The sequence below is a fragment of the Nerophis ophidion genome, linkage group LG03 (assembly GCF_033978795.1).
Source record: "Nerophis ophidion isolate RoL-2023_Sa linkage group LG03, RoL_Noph_v1.0, whole genome shotgun sequence".
Classification (NCBI taxonomy): domain Eukaryota; kingdom Metazoa; phylum Chordata; class Actinopteri; order Syngnathiformes; family Syngnathidae; genus Nerophis; species Nerophis ophidion.
In genome coordinates, this window is record NC_084613.1 from 126,929 (window position 1) to 141,806 (window position 14,878).

The 14,878-nt window shown below is 44.0% G+C and overlaps 1 long non-coding RNA gene across 6 annotated transcripts; it reads right to left on the minus strand.

Annotated features, from left to right (window-relative positions):
- Positions 1-665: 665 nt before the first annotated feature.
- On the minus strand, positions 666-14,139 carry LOC133548880 (uncharacterized). Of its 6 annotated transcripts, none has more exons than XR_009805993.1 (5): positions 14,057-14,139; positions 7,689-7,859; positions 7,402-7,589; positions 3,895-3,968; positions 666-3,255 (listed from the first exon to the last, which is right to left on the minus strand). It is a non-coding gene; the product is annotated as an uncharacterized LOC133548880 (long non-coding RNA). The 6 variants fall into 6 exon arrangements; XR_009805994.1 differs by having other exon boundaries at positions 666-1,787; positions 7,389-7,589; XR_009805991.1 differs by having other exon boundaries at positions 7,389-7,589.
- Between the last annotated feature and the right edge of the window lie 739 nt (positions 14,140-14,878).

Sequence of the window (14,878 nt, forward strand, 5' to 3'; positions counted from 1 at the left end):
CATTGTGTGAGTTGTTTGTTGTTATCGTCAAGAGAGAAATAGAAGCCATCAGCAGGATGTCATGACAAAGGCATCATTTCCCCCACTGTGTGCGCATTGTTCAGAGTACTCGATTATTAGGATAAACACGAGCAAATTAAACAGTCTTATTTGCAAATTTAGTCAGGTCTCTATTTAGCTGTCAAAATATTAGAAACACCTCTGAATATGCATGCGGTACAATTGTGCACCACAATAATATATACAGTATTACTGTACTGGTACACTAATGTAGTGTACTGTTGAGTCAATCAATACTTATCATTATTTGGGATGTGACTCTTACAACAATTCATGATCCAATTCCAAATTTTAGGTTGGCGATTTGATTCGAATTAATTACAAATTCAACAATATTCTCAAAATATGTGATTTGGTATAAACAATTTAATAAAACGTTTTCAAAACAGTTACAGGTTACAAAAGCTTCTCTTGGCTGCTGAACTGTTATGTTCCGACGTTGATGAGTCAGCGTCGACCGTCTTTATACTGCCGTCCTTCATCAATGCCAGGTGGGTCAGGCGTTGATTTCAACCGGCTGGGTGCGGTCTGCCTGATGAGCGCGGGGGCGTGTCTGGTGTTCCCAGTGGAGCTTCTGCGCGCTCCAGCAACAGAGGGAAGCACGTAGTGTGTGTGTGTCTCTTCCGAGAACTGGCGAGAGAGTGCATCAACTTTGGTGTGACACTGTGGCGGAGCTAGACTTTTATCCTTGGGGTGGCCAGGGGGTGGCCAAGGCTATTTCACAGACTATAACAATTAATTGTTTTCTTGACTTATCAATTGCAATTGGAGCGGCAAATGTTGAAATGTACATATTAAGCACTCAGGAGATGAAATTTATGTATATATAATTTGCAGTTTATTAACAATGCAGAAAATTTAAAACACAACTTGGCAACTTAATTACTGAACTGAGCATGTGACTGTTTCTGTCCATGCTCTGACCTGGTGAAGATGGGCTTTGCTGTGTTGTGAGTTCTCTATCCCGACTAGTCCCAGGAAGGGAGCTGCCCTCTTTTTCTTCTGTGTCTAATGGAACTACATTGTATAAAAATGAAAATATTAGTGTAAGCTAAATTAACATACAACCACCATAAAAAAACAACACACATCAGTAACCAACACTTCAGAACATCTAAAAATAAACTTAGGGGTTCCTACACATTTGAAATTTCCAGACCCTAATACGGAGACTTCTCAGTAAAAAAAAAAAATCTAAAAAAGAATCCAATAATTTGTGACATTTGAGATGAGTATATCATGTGAATAAATTATGCAATTCATCATGGAAATCATGTGTTATCATTATTGAATTTGTATGCCATTAAGTCACCAAATTATTTCCAGAAGATTGTAGATAGGTAGTGTATGCAAAATAATTAACCCACAAATCTTAAGATAACCCAGATAAGTATAAATATATTTCCATACAATTGTTTCCATCTTCCATATTACTACAGACCTGGAAATGTAGAAATTCCAAACTTTCCATACCAGCGTAGTAACCCTGTAACTTAAAATTACTCAAGTGAGCATGTGACTGCTTCTATGCTCTGACCTGGTGATGATGGGCTGTGTGCATCACATTCTCTCTCCTCCTGACTCGTCCCAGGATGGGAGCTGCCAGGACTGCTGGCAGACCTGAATCCTGGCTGTCTGTCTGCCTCATCTTTTCCCGACCCTGACTTGCTTCTTTTTAAAAAGAGGTCATAAATCTTCTCCCCCTGCCTTTTCATTCTCAACTGACCCTATGAAAAAATAAGCAAGTCTTGTTAACGTTACTCCAGGCATCACTTACAATCACAGTGTTATTAAATCTCCACTTCAAGCCTAAAACATGTCTGGGCAAATAAACCACTGTAGACCTAAGTTTAATATTCAGACTTTTCAGTTAGTTGACAGCAGGCTAACTACCATGTGAACGTTACGTTACAACAGAGCATGAAACAGCTAGCTGGCTGGCTGATTCTCCGCTAGGTTCATTCCTCTAGAACAGTGGTTCTCAACCTTTTTTTAGTGATGTACCCCCTGTGAACATTTTTTTAATTCAAGTACCCCCTAATCAGAGCAAAGCAATTTTGGTTAAAAAAAAAATAGATACTGTAGTAAAATACAGCACTATGTCATCAGTTTCTGATTTATTAAATTGTATAAGAGTGCAAAATAATGCTCATTTGTAATGGCTTTTCTTGAACTCTGGAGAAAAAAAAGACATAAAAATAACAAAAAACTTGTTGAAAAATAAACAAGTGTTCAATTATAAATAAATATTTCTACACATAGAAGTAATCATCAACTTAAAGTGCCCTCTTTGGGGATTGTAATAGAGATCCATCTGGATTCATGAACTTAATTCTGAACATTTTTTCACAAAAAAAAAGAAATCTTTAACATCAATATTTATGGAACATGTCCACAAAAAATGTAGCTGTCAACACTGAATATTGCATTGTTGCATTTTTTTTCACAGTTTATGAACTTACATTCATATTTTGTTGAAGTATTATTCAATAAATACATTTATAAAGGATTTTTGAATTGTTGCTATTTTTAGAATATTTTCAAAAAATCTCACGTACCCCTTGGCATACCTACAAGTACCCCCAGGGGTATGCGTACCCCCATTTGAGAACCACTGCTCTACAATCATTGGAGAAACACGTAAATATAAATAGCGACCCAAATTAATTAAACGAGACGTTAGCGGCTGTTGGAAGCAAGACGCCATGAGATGTAACATTAACGTTTGCTTAATGCCGTGGCTCTCTGCTTGTAGAAAAAAAAAACTTCTATCTACAAAAGTTATTTTAAACAGTGACTCATTAGGACACCACCGTAAAACTTACTTTACGACGAGAAGGTTATCCTTCTTTTTCTTTGTACCTTCGTTGATCTCCGGCTCTCCGGTCTCCAGCAACGATAACCGACTCCAATTTAAATTTTCCTCTTCTTCAATGGCGATTCTTCTTCTCCCCTAATGAACGTGGCTCGCAAAGCTTTGTGGTACATAGCGCCAACTACTGTACGGGAGGGACTTAGCAGTCAATAGGCTTCACTGATTTAAAAATGCAACTGGCTCCTTCCGACAAGACGTGCGGTGCCGCGATATGTCAATGATCTGGGGTGGCACCTGGGGGGTCCAATCAGATTTCAGGGGGGTCCAGTGCTACCCTGGCCTCCCCTCTAGCTCCGCCCCTGGTGTTACAAGATCCAGGTCTAAAAGAGAGAACATAGTTGAAGTGAACAAAAAACTGGGACCAACGGGCCTGTCGATCATTAAGCCTCTTGGCGGCTCGGACATGGAGAAGATTACGGTGATCAATAGGAACCTGAAATTGATATTTAGCACCCTCCAACTCCAACAAATGTCTCCACTCCTTTAAAGCCTCGTAACAGCAAGTAACTCCCGATTACCAGCATCATAATTGAGCTCTGCAGGAGATAAGCGTCTCGAAAAAATGCACAGGGGTGGATTTGTTGTCCTGCTTGGAGCGTTGCGAATGCACTGCGCCAACTCCCGAATCAGAAGCATCTACCTCGACTATGAATGGGCAGTCTTGATCAGGGTACACCAGGATGGGTGCAGGGATGAAAAGCTCCTCTTCAGGCACCAGAATGCCATACCTGGTTCCTGGTTCCACCGAAGAGGTACATTGGTGGAAGAGAGTGCATGAAGTGGTGCGGCCAGCTTACTGAAGTCCTTGATAAATTGTCTCTAGAATCCAGCAAAGGCCAGAAAACGACATAACTCGGTACAGGTAGAGGGTTGGGGCCACTCCACTACCGCCTTCACCTTCTTGGGGTCAGCCTTGATGACAAAGCCAGGAAACTCAACAGAAGAGGAATTAAACTCACATTTATCTGCTTTGACGAAGATTCACGTCTTCTAGTAATCGTTGAAGAACAAGACGGACGTGTTGTTGACGTTCCTGAGGATTTTTGGAAAAAAATAATATGTCGTCAAGGTAAACCACAACAAATTTATCAGTCATATCCCTAAGAATATCGTTAATCAGGGTTTGGAAAACAGCAGGGGCATTGGTCAAACCAAAAGGCATCACCCTATATTCAAAATGTCCAAGGTGAGTGTTGAATGCAGTCTTTCATTCGTCTCCCTCCCTGATGGGGACCAGATGATAAGCGTTGCGGAGATCTAATTTTGTAAAGATGGTGGCTGGAGTAAGTGGTTCGAAAGAAGAGTTAAGTAGAGGTAGAGCGTATCTATTTCTAACAGTTATGCAATTCAGTTGACGGTAGTCAATGCAAGGACAAAGTGACCCGTCCTTGCTAACAAAAAAAAAAACAGCAGCCACAGGGGACTTAGAAGGTCTGATGAATCCAGAGGCAAGGGACTCAGAAATGTTGTCCTTCATGGCTTGTTTTTCCGGATAGTGACAAGTTGTACAGTCGGCTGCCAGGAAGAATTGCATTAGGGATGAGATCGATGGAGCAGTCATAAGGTCTGTGAGGTGGAAGAGACAATGCTTTGTCCTTGCTGAACACGGCTGCTAAATCGTGGTATGCTCTGGGAACTCGGGAAATGTCCACTGGAAGTGACACTGGTCTAGGTTTATCTGGGTGAATGACTGCAGATTTGAGACGATTAGAGTAGCAGTGGTTGCTCCAGGCCAGAATTTTACCCGTGGCCCAAGAGATGTGAGGATCATGCTGGATTAGCCAAGACCGGCCTAGGACGAGAGGGGCTACGGGGGCGTCCAAAACCCAGAAGCTGATGATTTCTGTATGGTTGCCAGAGAGGGTGAGAGACAAAGATTTAGTACGGTGCTAAATAGGGCCCAGGGGATGGCCATCTAGAGCCTGGGCGGACACAACATTTTCAAGCGGTATTAATGGAATACCCTTTTTTTGGGCGTACCTTAGGTCAATGAAGCTTTCGTCGGCTCCGGAGTCCAGGTATGCGTCTACAAACAATGTTCTAACTTCCCACGTCAGACTCGCGGAAACAGAATACTAGGATTCTTACGAGAAGAGGTTGTGGGGTTAGTAGTATGGCTCACCAGGATCCCCTTCACTGGTGAGCCTAATCTTTTGGCCGAAAGGTGCAGTTGCATACGAGATGATCTGCCCGGCCACAATAAAGACAGAGGTGAAGTTGGAACCTCCGTTCCCATTCCTCGAAGGTAAGTTGTGACCTGCCAATTTGCATAGGTGCAGAAAGTGTGGTTTGAACTGGTCCAACTGAGCCAGACTGCTTGTTGAGGGTTTGGTTGGAATAGCGAGAGTGTTTGGCTGAAGCTGTGCTACTGCCATAGTCGCTCCTCCTCTCTGCCTTCCGTTCAAGAAGGCGTTGGTCAAATAATAGTGCTAACTCAATGAGGTCCTGACAAGTAGAAGGTCTGTCCCGTTACAAACCATCCTTAATAGTTTCTGCCCGAAACTATTTTTATGGTTAATATACTCTAAATTTCTACTGTAATTTTTCAATTTTTTTTTAAATAGGTTATAAAACTGTAGAATTGAAGACATTATCTATAAATGAACAAACCGCCTGTTATTTTAAGTAATATGCCAGTAATGACAAACTTTGTATATTTAATTTTTTTTTACAGAAAAATACCGAATTAATTATACATATCATTTTCTGTTTTCTCAAATTACTTTCAAATTCATGTAAAATTACAGTAATTACTTTAATTAAATACGTAACTTGTTATATAAAAGTCTATGTCCATACTAACAATCTAACAGTTGTATATGTAATTTTTAGGTAAATCTTATTTTTTTTATATTCATGCGTATTTTTACATTCAAGTCGAAAAATATATGTAGCCCCTTTTATAAAAGTTTATGCTCATACTAACAATTTAACATTTTTCTCTGTAATATGACATACGTTGGTGACTGCAAGACATACTCGATCAACAGCCATACAGGTCACACTGACGGTGGCCGTACAAACAACTTTAACACTGTTACAAATATGCACCACACTGCGGAGCCACACCAAACAAGAATGACAAACACATTTCAGGAGAACATCTTCACCGTACTGCGATGAGGTGGCGACTTGTCCAGGGTGCACCCCACCTTCCGCCCGATTGTAGCTGAGATAGGCGCTAGCACCCCCCGCGACCCCAAAAGGAAATAAGTGGTAGGAAATGGATGGATGGATGGATCTTCACCGTAACACAACATAAACACAACAGAAAAAAATACCCAGAATCCCATGTGTTACAATATACAACCCCACCACAAAACCCCGCCCACCTAAACCGACGCACGGAGGGGGGCGGGGTTGGGTGGTAGCAGGGGTGTAGCCCGGAAGAGTCAGCGCTGCATAGGAATCTAGGTATGTGTCATGTTGTGTTTATGTTGTGTTACAGTGGGGATGTTCTCCTGAAATGTGTTTATCATTCTCGTTTGATGTGGGTTCACAGTGTGGCGCATATTTGTTACAGTGTTAAAGTCGTTTGTACGGCCACCGCCAGTGTGACCTGTATGGGTGTTGACTATGTCTTGCAGTCACCAACATGTGTCCGTTAAAGCCATACATATCACGTGTTTAAGTCGGCACGCTGATGGTTCGGTGAACGAATGAATGCAGAGGGCGTCAAAGCGCTGTCACGGCACGCCCGTGATGTATTTGCCCGGGCAAACATCGGGTCAATCCTACGAGAGGGTCACCCAAAGTCTCGCGGAAAAATCGGTAGGATCGGTAATTATGTTGTTATGCAGAGGGCGTCAAAGCGCTGTCACGGTACGCCCGTGATGTATTTGCCCGGGCAAACATCGGGTCAATCCTACGAGAGGGTCACCCAAAGTCTCGCGGAAAAATCGGTAGGATCGGTAATTATGTTGTTAGGGTTGGATTGCCATTCATAGAAGGTGAACCCACTTTGCACCAAGTTCCTGCATCCAGTGGCCCCCCGGTAAAATGAATGTGAGACCCCTGATCCTAACAATTCAGAAAAAATCTGTAAAACAATGGTATTTTTCTGTGAAACTGCCAGTATTGTCACTTCATTAAAAGTGGTTGATTGTAATATTTTGGAAAAATTCTGTAGAGAAAAGGTATTTTTCTGCAGAACTGTTTGCATCATCACTTTATTTAAGGTGGTTAATCTTAATCATTTAGTAAAAATCTGTAAAAGTACGATATTTCTGCGCAAAACGTTTCATGAAATTTTCTGTAAATATGTTTTTGATCATTATTTGGTTTACAATGTTTTACTTTCATTTTATGGTTTTCGTTTGGCAGCCATAGCTGCCAGTAGATGACCGTTTTTTTACAGAATTTTTTTTTACAGTGTGGTTTATTGAATACTTGATGATTACGTGGAGTGTTTATGCTACTATGTGTCTGCATGAACGACTGTGTGTGGAATTACCATATGTGAATACCGTGAGGTTTGTTGAGGTGCGTATTGGATGTTCAGCGTCCAAATCCGAGGGGGAGAGAAGCCAGGGGAAGTCCAAGGTCCAAGCGGGGGTCAAAGGCAGGAGAGAGAGTCCGAAAGTCCAAAAGCAGGGTCAAGGATCGGGGAAGGCAAACCAGGTCCAGGAGGGAAACAGCAGTGGTGACACGAGCGCTGTGGGAGGAGCGGGAGATACAGGGATCAGGGGAACAAAAGGCACAAGGAAACAGGCAACGAGCGAGATCAGGAGGTAGTCATAGACGTGCATCTTACGGGTAGTAGATTTACGTTCGGACGTCGATGAGTCAGCGTCGACCGTCTTCATACTGCCGTCCTTCATCAACGCCAGCTATGTCAGGCGTGGATTGCCGCCGGCTGCGGCGGAGAGTGGGCACAGTCTGCCTGATGAGCGCGGGTGCGTGTCTGGTGTTCCCAGCGGAGCTTCTGCGCGCTCCCACAGCAGAGGGAAGCATGGAGTGTGTGTGTGTCACAACATGATGTATATGACATATATGTGCAGTCAGTAAAGGTGGAGGAAAAAAAAACAATGTTTATTTTTTATTGTGCAGATTTTTGTAAATTATAGATCAATTTAAAATTGGATTAAAAAAAATCTCGATCTGGAAATGATTAGATTTTTTTCAGCACTTATTAGGTTGTGTCTAAAAGACACCTGAAGCAAAATTAATAAAACATAGTGTGGTGTACAAGAAGTTTAATCCAGTGCTCGGGGAGGTAGTACATAAGAGACGTGAGTGACTGCTCGCTGACTGCTTTTGTTGCAAAAAAGCTAAGTATTGTTCTATCTGTGTGCTTTTAACTGTTTTGCAGCTTTCTTTACAACTTCTCGAACATATTTAATTGTTCCATTTAACTTGCAAATCACCCGATCTCTGTCTCACCACTCCGCCCTCAGCTAGCTAGCTGCTAAGCTAACGAGGCTAGCGGATAAAGGCAGCGCCGGCCTGAAGGAAGCTACTTCCCCGCCACCATGACCACCGCTTCCCTGAGACAGCTGGCACTCCACTCGGCGACAGAAAGTTCTGTGAGCATGGTTTCCTGCGCTTTGTGCACCTTACTCATGGATAGGTTGGCTCTGCTAGGGATCTGTGTCCGCCAGTTAGAGCAGTGTAATTTCGTAACTTTAGGTGTTGCGGACACATCTGCTAGCATTAGCTGTAGCGAGCTAACTAGCCCAGCTTGTAGCAGCCCTAAGCGGCCTACAAGCTACGGTGTACTGGTTGAGACGCATAATAGTCCGAGACCCCAGTCAACCGGGCACCACACTTTAGTCATAGGGGACTCCATCACCCGAAACGTAAAGCTTAGCAAACCAGCCACAATTAAGTGTATTCTCGGGGCCAGAGCACCTGACATTGAAGCTAATCTTAGGGAGCTAACTCGCAACAGTCCAAGTAAACACGTACAACAGGCTAACCGCACCACTAGTTATGCGAACATAGTTATACACGTTGGCTCCAATGACGTTAATATGAGACAATCAGAGATTACAAAGAGAAACATAGCCAGAACTCGTGATCTTGCTAGAAAGATGTCCAGACATCGAGTATTCGTCTCTGGCACCCTGCCTGGGAGAGGCAATGATAAGAGATATAGCAGATTAGTCTCGCTTAACAAGTGGCTGGCTAGCTTCTGCAGATAACAGGGACTAACGTTTATTGATAATTGGCCCTCTCTCTGGGGAAAAACCTGGCTTGCTGATGAGAGACGGCCTTCACCCTAACCAGGAAGGCGCTATCATCTTGTCTCGGAACATAGATTTCTTGTTGAGCCACATTTGACCAACTGCACTAGAGCAAGCCCGGTCACAGGCAATTACAGAGCCTGCTAGTCTAGGTTAAGAGTCAGTTAAATTAGAACTAGCCAGCGCTAGGCTGGATAATCCCTGTACACATAGCAATTTTCTTAAAATAATAGACAACTCACATAATGTTTTTTCTGCTATGACTATGTCAGAGTTAGACATGCGTTCTACTGAGGTGGCAAATCATGATGCGTTCAGTTGTACCAGGCAGGTGTTGGTGTGGAGGATGCTATCCTTTACCTGCTGCACCGAGCCCACTCACACCTGGATAAGGGAAATGGCACTTTGAGGATCCTGTTCCTGGACTTCTCGAGTGCCTTTAATACCATCCAGCCCCGCCTCCTCCAGGACAAGCTGGACAGAATGCGAGTGGACCCCTGCCTGGTAGCCTGGATTTCGAACTACCTCACCGACAGGCCACAGTACATCAGACTGAAGGACATCACGTCTGACACTGTGATCAGCAGTACCGGAGCACCGCAGGGAACTGTGCTGGCCCCTCTTCTCTTCACCCTGTACACCGCTGACTTTTGCTACAACTCAGAGCTGTGTCACGCCCAGAAGTACGCGGATGACACAGCCATCGTCGGGTGCATCAGGGACGACAGAGAGGAGGAGTTTCGGAACCTGGTGAGGGACTTTGCTGTCTGGTGCCACACAAACTTCTTGCAGCTCAATCCGTCAAAGACCAAGGAGCTGGTCATTGACTTTGCGACGTCGAGTCCAAGGTCACAACCTATTGTGATCGAGGAAGTTGAGGTACATACCATGAACTCATTCAAGTACCTTGGGGTTTGGGTGGACAATAAGCTGGACTGGACTGTTAACACGGACCACGTGTACAAAAAAGGGCAGAGCCGGCTGTACTTCCTCAGGAGACTGCGCTCCTTCAACATTTGTAGAAAACTCCTGTGGATGTACGACCAGTCTGTGGTTGCCAGTGTTCTGTTCTACATGGTATTGTGCTCGGGGGCAGTACATCTAAGAAGGACAGCTCCAGACTGGAGAAACTAATCAGGCGGGCCGGTTCTACAATCGGAATGAAACTGGACTCACTGATGAAGGTGGCAGAGAAGAGGACTGTGGACAAACTAGTGAGCATCCTGGACAATGCCAGTCACCCTCTGCATGCAGTTATCAGTAGCCAGAGGAGCCTGTTCAGTGCCAAACTGCTTCATCCCAAGTGCAGGACTAATAGACTAAAAACTCCTTTGTCCCGCACGCTATTAAACTGTACAAATCCTCTCTGGCGAGGGGGTGGGGGATATTAGGATGTCAGGGGCTGCAAAACAATAACAGTGCAATACGTTTTTCATAACATGGTCACTACTGCCTAGTTTCTCTTGTTATATTCTTATTTTAACCTTATATTTTTATTCCCATTGTTGCTTTTTAGTTTCATTCTTATTGTAATATTTCTCTATTTTGTTTCCATTTAAACCCCCATTATTTACTTTTTACTTTTTTAAATTGATCTCAACTGTGTACACTGCTGCTGGAATTTTAATTTTCCTGAAGGAACTCTCCTGAAGGAATCAATAAAGTACTAGCCATCTATCTATCTATCAATCTTCCTCATAGGAAGACGTGCTGGTAGGATTGAGGATGTCTTCGAAGTATTCCCTTCACCGATCCACAACATCCGCAGTCGAGGTCAGCAGAACACCATCCCCACCATACACGGTGTTGACATTGCACTGCTTCCCATTCCTGAGACGGTGGATGGTGGTCCAGAATCGCTTCGAAGCTGTCCGGAAGTCGTTTTCCATGGTTTCCCCGAAATGCTCCCATGGCCTAGTTTTTGCCTCCGCGACTTCTGAAGCCACACACCGCTGGAGTCTTATGAGCCAAAAGAGCCCTATAGGACTGTTTCTTCAGCTTGACGGCATCCCTCACCGCTGGTGTCCACCAGCAGGTTTGAGGATTACCGCCACGACAGGCACCAACCACCTTGCGGCCACAGCTCCAATCGGCCTACCTTGTGACATGTTCAAAGTTCTTCCGGAGGTGGGAATTGAAATTCTCTCTGACAGGAAACTCTGCCAGGCGTTCCCAGCAAACCCTCACAATGCGTTTGGGCCTGCCAGGTCTGTCTAGCATCCTCCCCCACTATCGCAGCCAACTCACCACCAGGTAGTGATCGGTAGAAAGCTCCGCCCCTGGCTTCACCCGAGTGTACAAAACATAAGACCGCAAATCTAATGACACAACTACAAAGTCGATCATGGAACTGCGGCCTAGGATGTCCTGGTGCCAAGTGCATATATGGACACCCTTATGTTTGAAAATGGTGTTTGTTATTGATAATCTGTGACGAGCACAAAAGTCCAATAACAAAACACCACTCGGGTTCAGATCCGGGCGGCCATACTTCTAAATCACGCTTCTCCAGGTTTCACTGTCGTTACTAACATGAGCGTTGAAGTTCCCCAGTAGAACGAGGGAATCCCCCGGGGGAGCATTCTCGATTACTCCCTCGAGTGAATCCAAAAAAGGTGGGTACGCTGAGCTGCGGCTTGGCGCATAAGCGCAAACAACAGTCAGGACGCCTCCCCCCACCCGAAAGCGGAGGGAAGCTACCCTCTCGTCCACTGGGTTGAACTCCAATGTGCAGGCTATGAGTCGGAGCAACAAGAATTACCAACCCAACCCGTGGCCTCTTACTGCCAGAGTGGAAGAGGGTCCAGCCCCTCTCAAGAGAACTGGTTCAGGAGCCCTTGTTGTGCGTCGAAGTGAGTCCGACTATATCTAGCCGGAACTTCTCCACCTCACGCACTAGCTCAGGCTTCTTCCCCCCCCAGCGAGGTGATCTTCCACATCCCAAGAGCTAGCTTATATAGCCGAGGATCGGAGCGCCAAGTGCCCTGCCTTCGGCCGCCGCCCAGCTCACATGGCCCCCAACCTCTATGTCCCCTGCAATGGGTGGTGAGCACATTGGAGGGGGGACCCACGTTGCCCGGCCGGGCCCCATGGGGATAGGCCCGCCACCTGGCTCCAGAGGGGGGCCCCGGTGACCCGCGTCCGGGCGAGAGAAATCTGGGTCCTTTGTTTGTGTTCTTCATAGAGGTCTTTGAGCTGCTCTTTGTCTGATCCCTCACCTAGGACCAGTTTGCCTTGGGAGACCCTACCAGGGGGCGTAGTAGCCCCCGGACAACATAGCTCCTGGGCCCGGACAACATAGCTCCTAGGATCTTTGGGACACGCAAACTCCTCTACCCCGTTAAGGTGGCAGCTCAGGGGTTAGAAAGGTTCCCAAACACTGTGCTACCTTAAGAGACTATTATGAGCAGTCCACCTTAAGAGCGCAAGGCATTTTGGGGCGCGCTTATTCATTCTAACCAAAACAGAGCACAGAGCGGTGAATGCCCGTCATTTACATTTGTTGCCTGTATATAAATCTACAACTTGTAAGAGTGTAAAACACTGCGGTGCCTGGTGCGTCACTGACGAACATAAGTTAATTATATAATTGTTTGGCGCGCAGCGTGCCCTGTTTACAGCGTCTAGACAATGTATTTCATGTACCAGTCCTTTATCTCTTCAAAGAGAACATTTTTGGACATTTTGTTCCTTTGTACTTGTAAGCGAGCACCTTATCCTGCATGGCAGGTCACAAGCACCACGTTTACGTGCCTTCTGTAGCGTACAGTGACACCTTGCGGTCTAGTTAAGACATTTAAGTTCAGTTAAATGTTGGGATGATGTTATTTGAGTGTTTGGTTTGATGCTATTCTGTAGTGTGTATGGCAGGGCTTACTGTTAACTGGTGAAGCTAATGTGTACTAAATGCCAATTATTACCGGTATATGCTATATTGTGTATCCATGATATACAGTATTATTGCACTAAGGTGATATGTACTATTACTACGTAGGCTATGGTATTCTATACTAATTGGTTATGATGTTCTTATCTGTTTACTGCTGAACCACCAATACTTACCAGTGTTATACCATTCAGCCAATCCAATGTAACCTGCCATGCCTGTCAACCTACCTACTAAACAAGTAAACTGCCATATGACAAACAAACTGTCATGTCCATTGTGTCCTGACCGACGTCCCGGGGGCGAATGAGACTACCTTTATAGAACCATACAGTCCTTTATAACTCTCCACAACACTCAGAGAGGGGCAACATCTACCGTGTTAGGTTTAAATAAAAAAAATAAGAAAGCTTCCATCCATCCATTTTCTACAGCTTATTCCCTTTGGGGTCGCGGGGGGCGCTGGTGCCTATCTCAGCTACAATCGGGCGGCAGGCGGGGTACACCCTGGACAAGTCGCCACCTCATCGCAGGGCCTACACAGAAATACATTTATATTTAATTTTTATTTCAACATCCGGCGTGTTAGGTTTAAATAAACTCTTTTTAGGACATGTAGAATTGTGCAATGGTAATAATGTGACGTGCTTCAGTGTAACTTTGTTAAGCATTGTCAATGCAAACTAAAACATTATCATTGTGTTGTTATAGTTAGTGTCACAGTTTGAATATTTGTATTATTTATTTATTAAATACCAGATGTGGAATATATGTGTACTCTCTGCATGCACCAACCACCATTTTGGCAAAAAATATTCAAAAGGGAAGCAAATGTTTAAGTTAAATGGTACATGCAAGTGTAGTGTCTGCAAGACCAACTCATGTGCGTGCGTGTGTGTAGTGCAGTGCAGTGCATGAGGAAAGAGATGATAGTTTCTTAAAATAGGTTGACAAAAATGACACCTAAGGTAGCCATGGTAACCAAATAGGTAATGGAAGAACCTGCAGAGGAAACATGAGGTTAGTGTGTGCATGTAAAGTGCAGCTCACCCTACTCCTGTGTGTTCTGCATGAATGAAGAATGTGAACATTAACAAGGAACTTCAGGTTGCAGCAGTGTTTTCTAATATTCAAATAATGACAGTGTTCTGTGTGGAGGAAACTGGCTTGCCTTTGATCAAGCACTGGCAAGCGAGTGTGTGAGACAGGAAATCACAATCACATAGTGGTGTAGGCAAGCGACACATTTCTATTTCACACCTGCAGACAATTTGATAAGACTAATAAGTGCTCCATCTATTTACACGCCATTAACTCCATCTACTTAACAGATATTCTTACTAATGGAAACCCATTAAGACAATGAATGCCCAATTCAAACAAGGCTACTTTTGTAAATAGGTGGTGAAGCGAACATAATAATGTGCAGGTAATAATTAAGGGTTTTGAAATTTGATCTACTTATTAATTTTTCAAATGGTATTTAGAATGGTTCTTATTTGTACTGATATAAACATTTATATTTTCCTCATAATATAATTACTAAATACTAGAGATGTCCGATAATGGCTTTTTTGCCGATATCCGATATTCCGATATTGTCCAACTCTTAATTACCGATACCGATATATACACTTGTGGAATTAACACATTAGTATGCCTAATTTTGTTGTGATGCCCCGCTGGATGCATTTAATAATGAAACAAGGTTTTCCAAAATAAATCAACCCAAGTTATGGAAAAAAAAAATGCCAACATGGCACTGCCATATTTATTATTTAACATGCCTCAAAATAGCAGCTTGAGGTTGAGCTGGGCAAGGTTGATGAGGTGGGGCAATACCGGGTGTGGGTGGGGGCTGCATATTCTAGC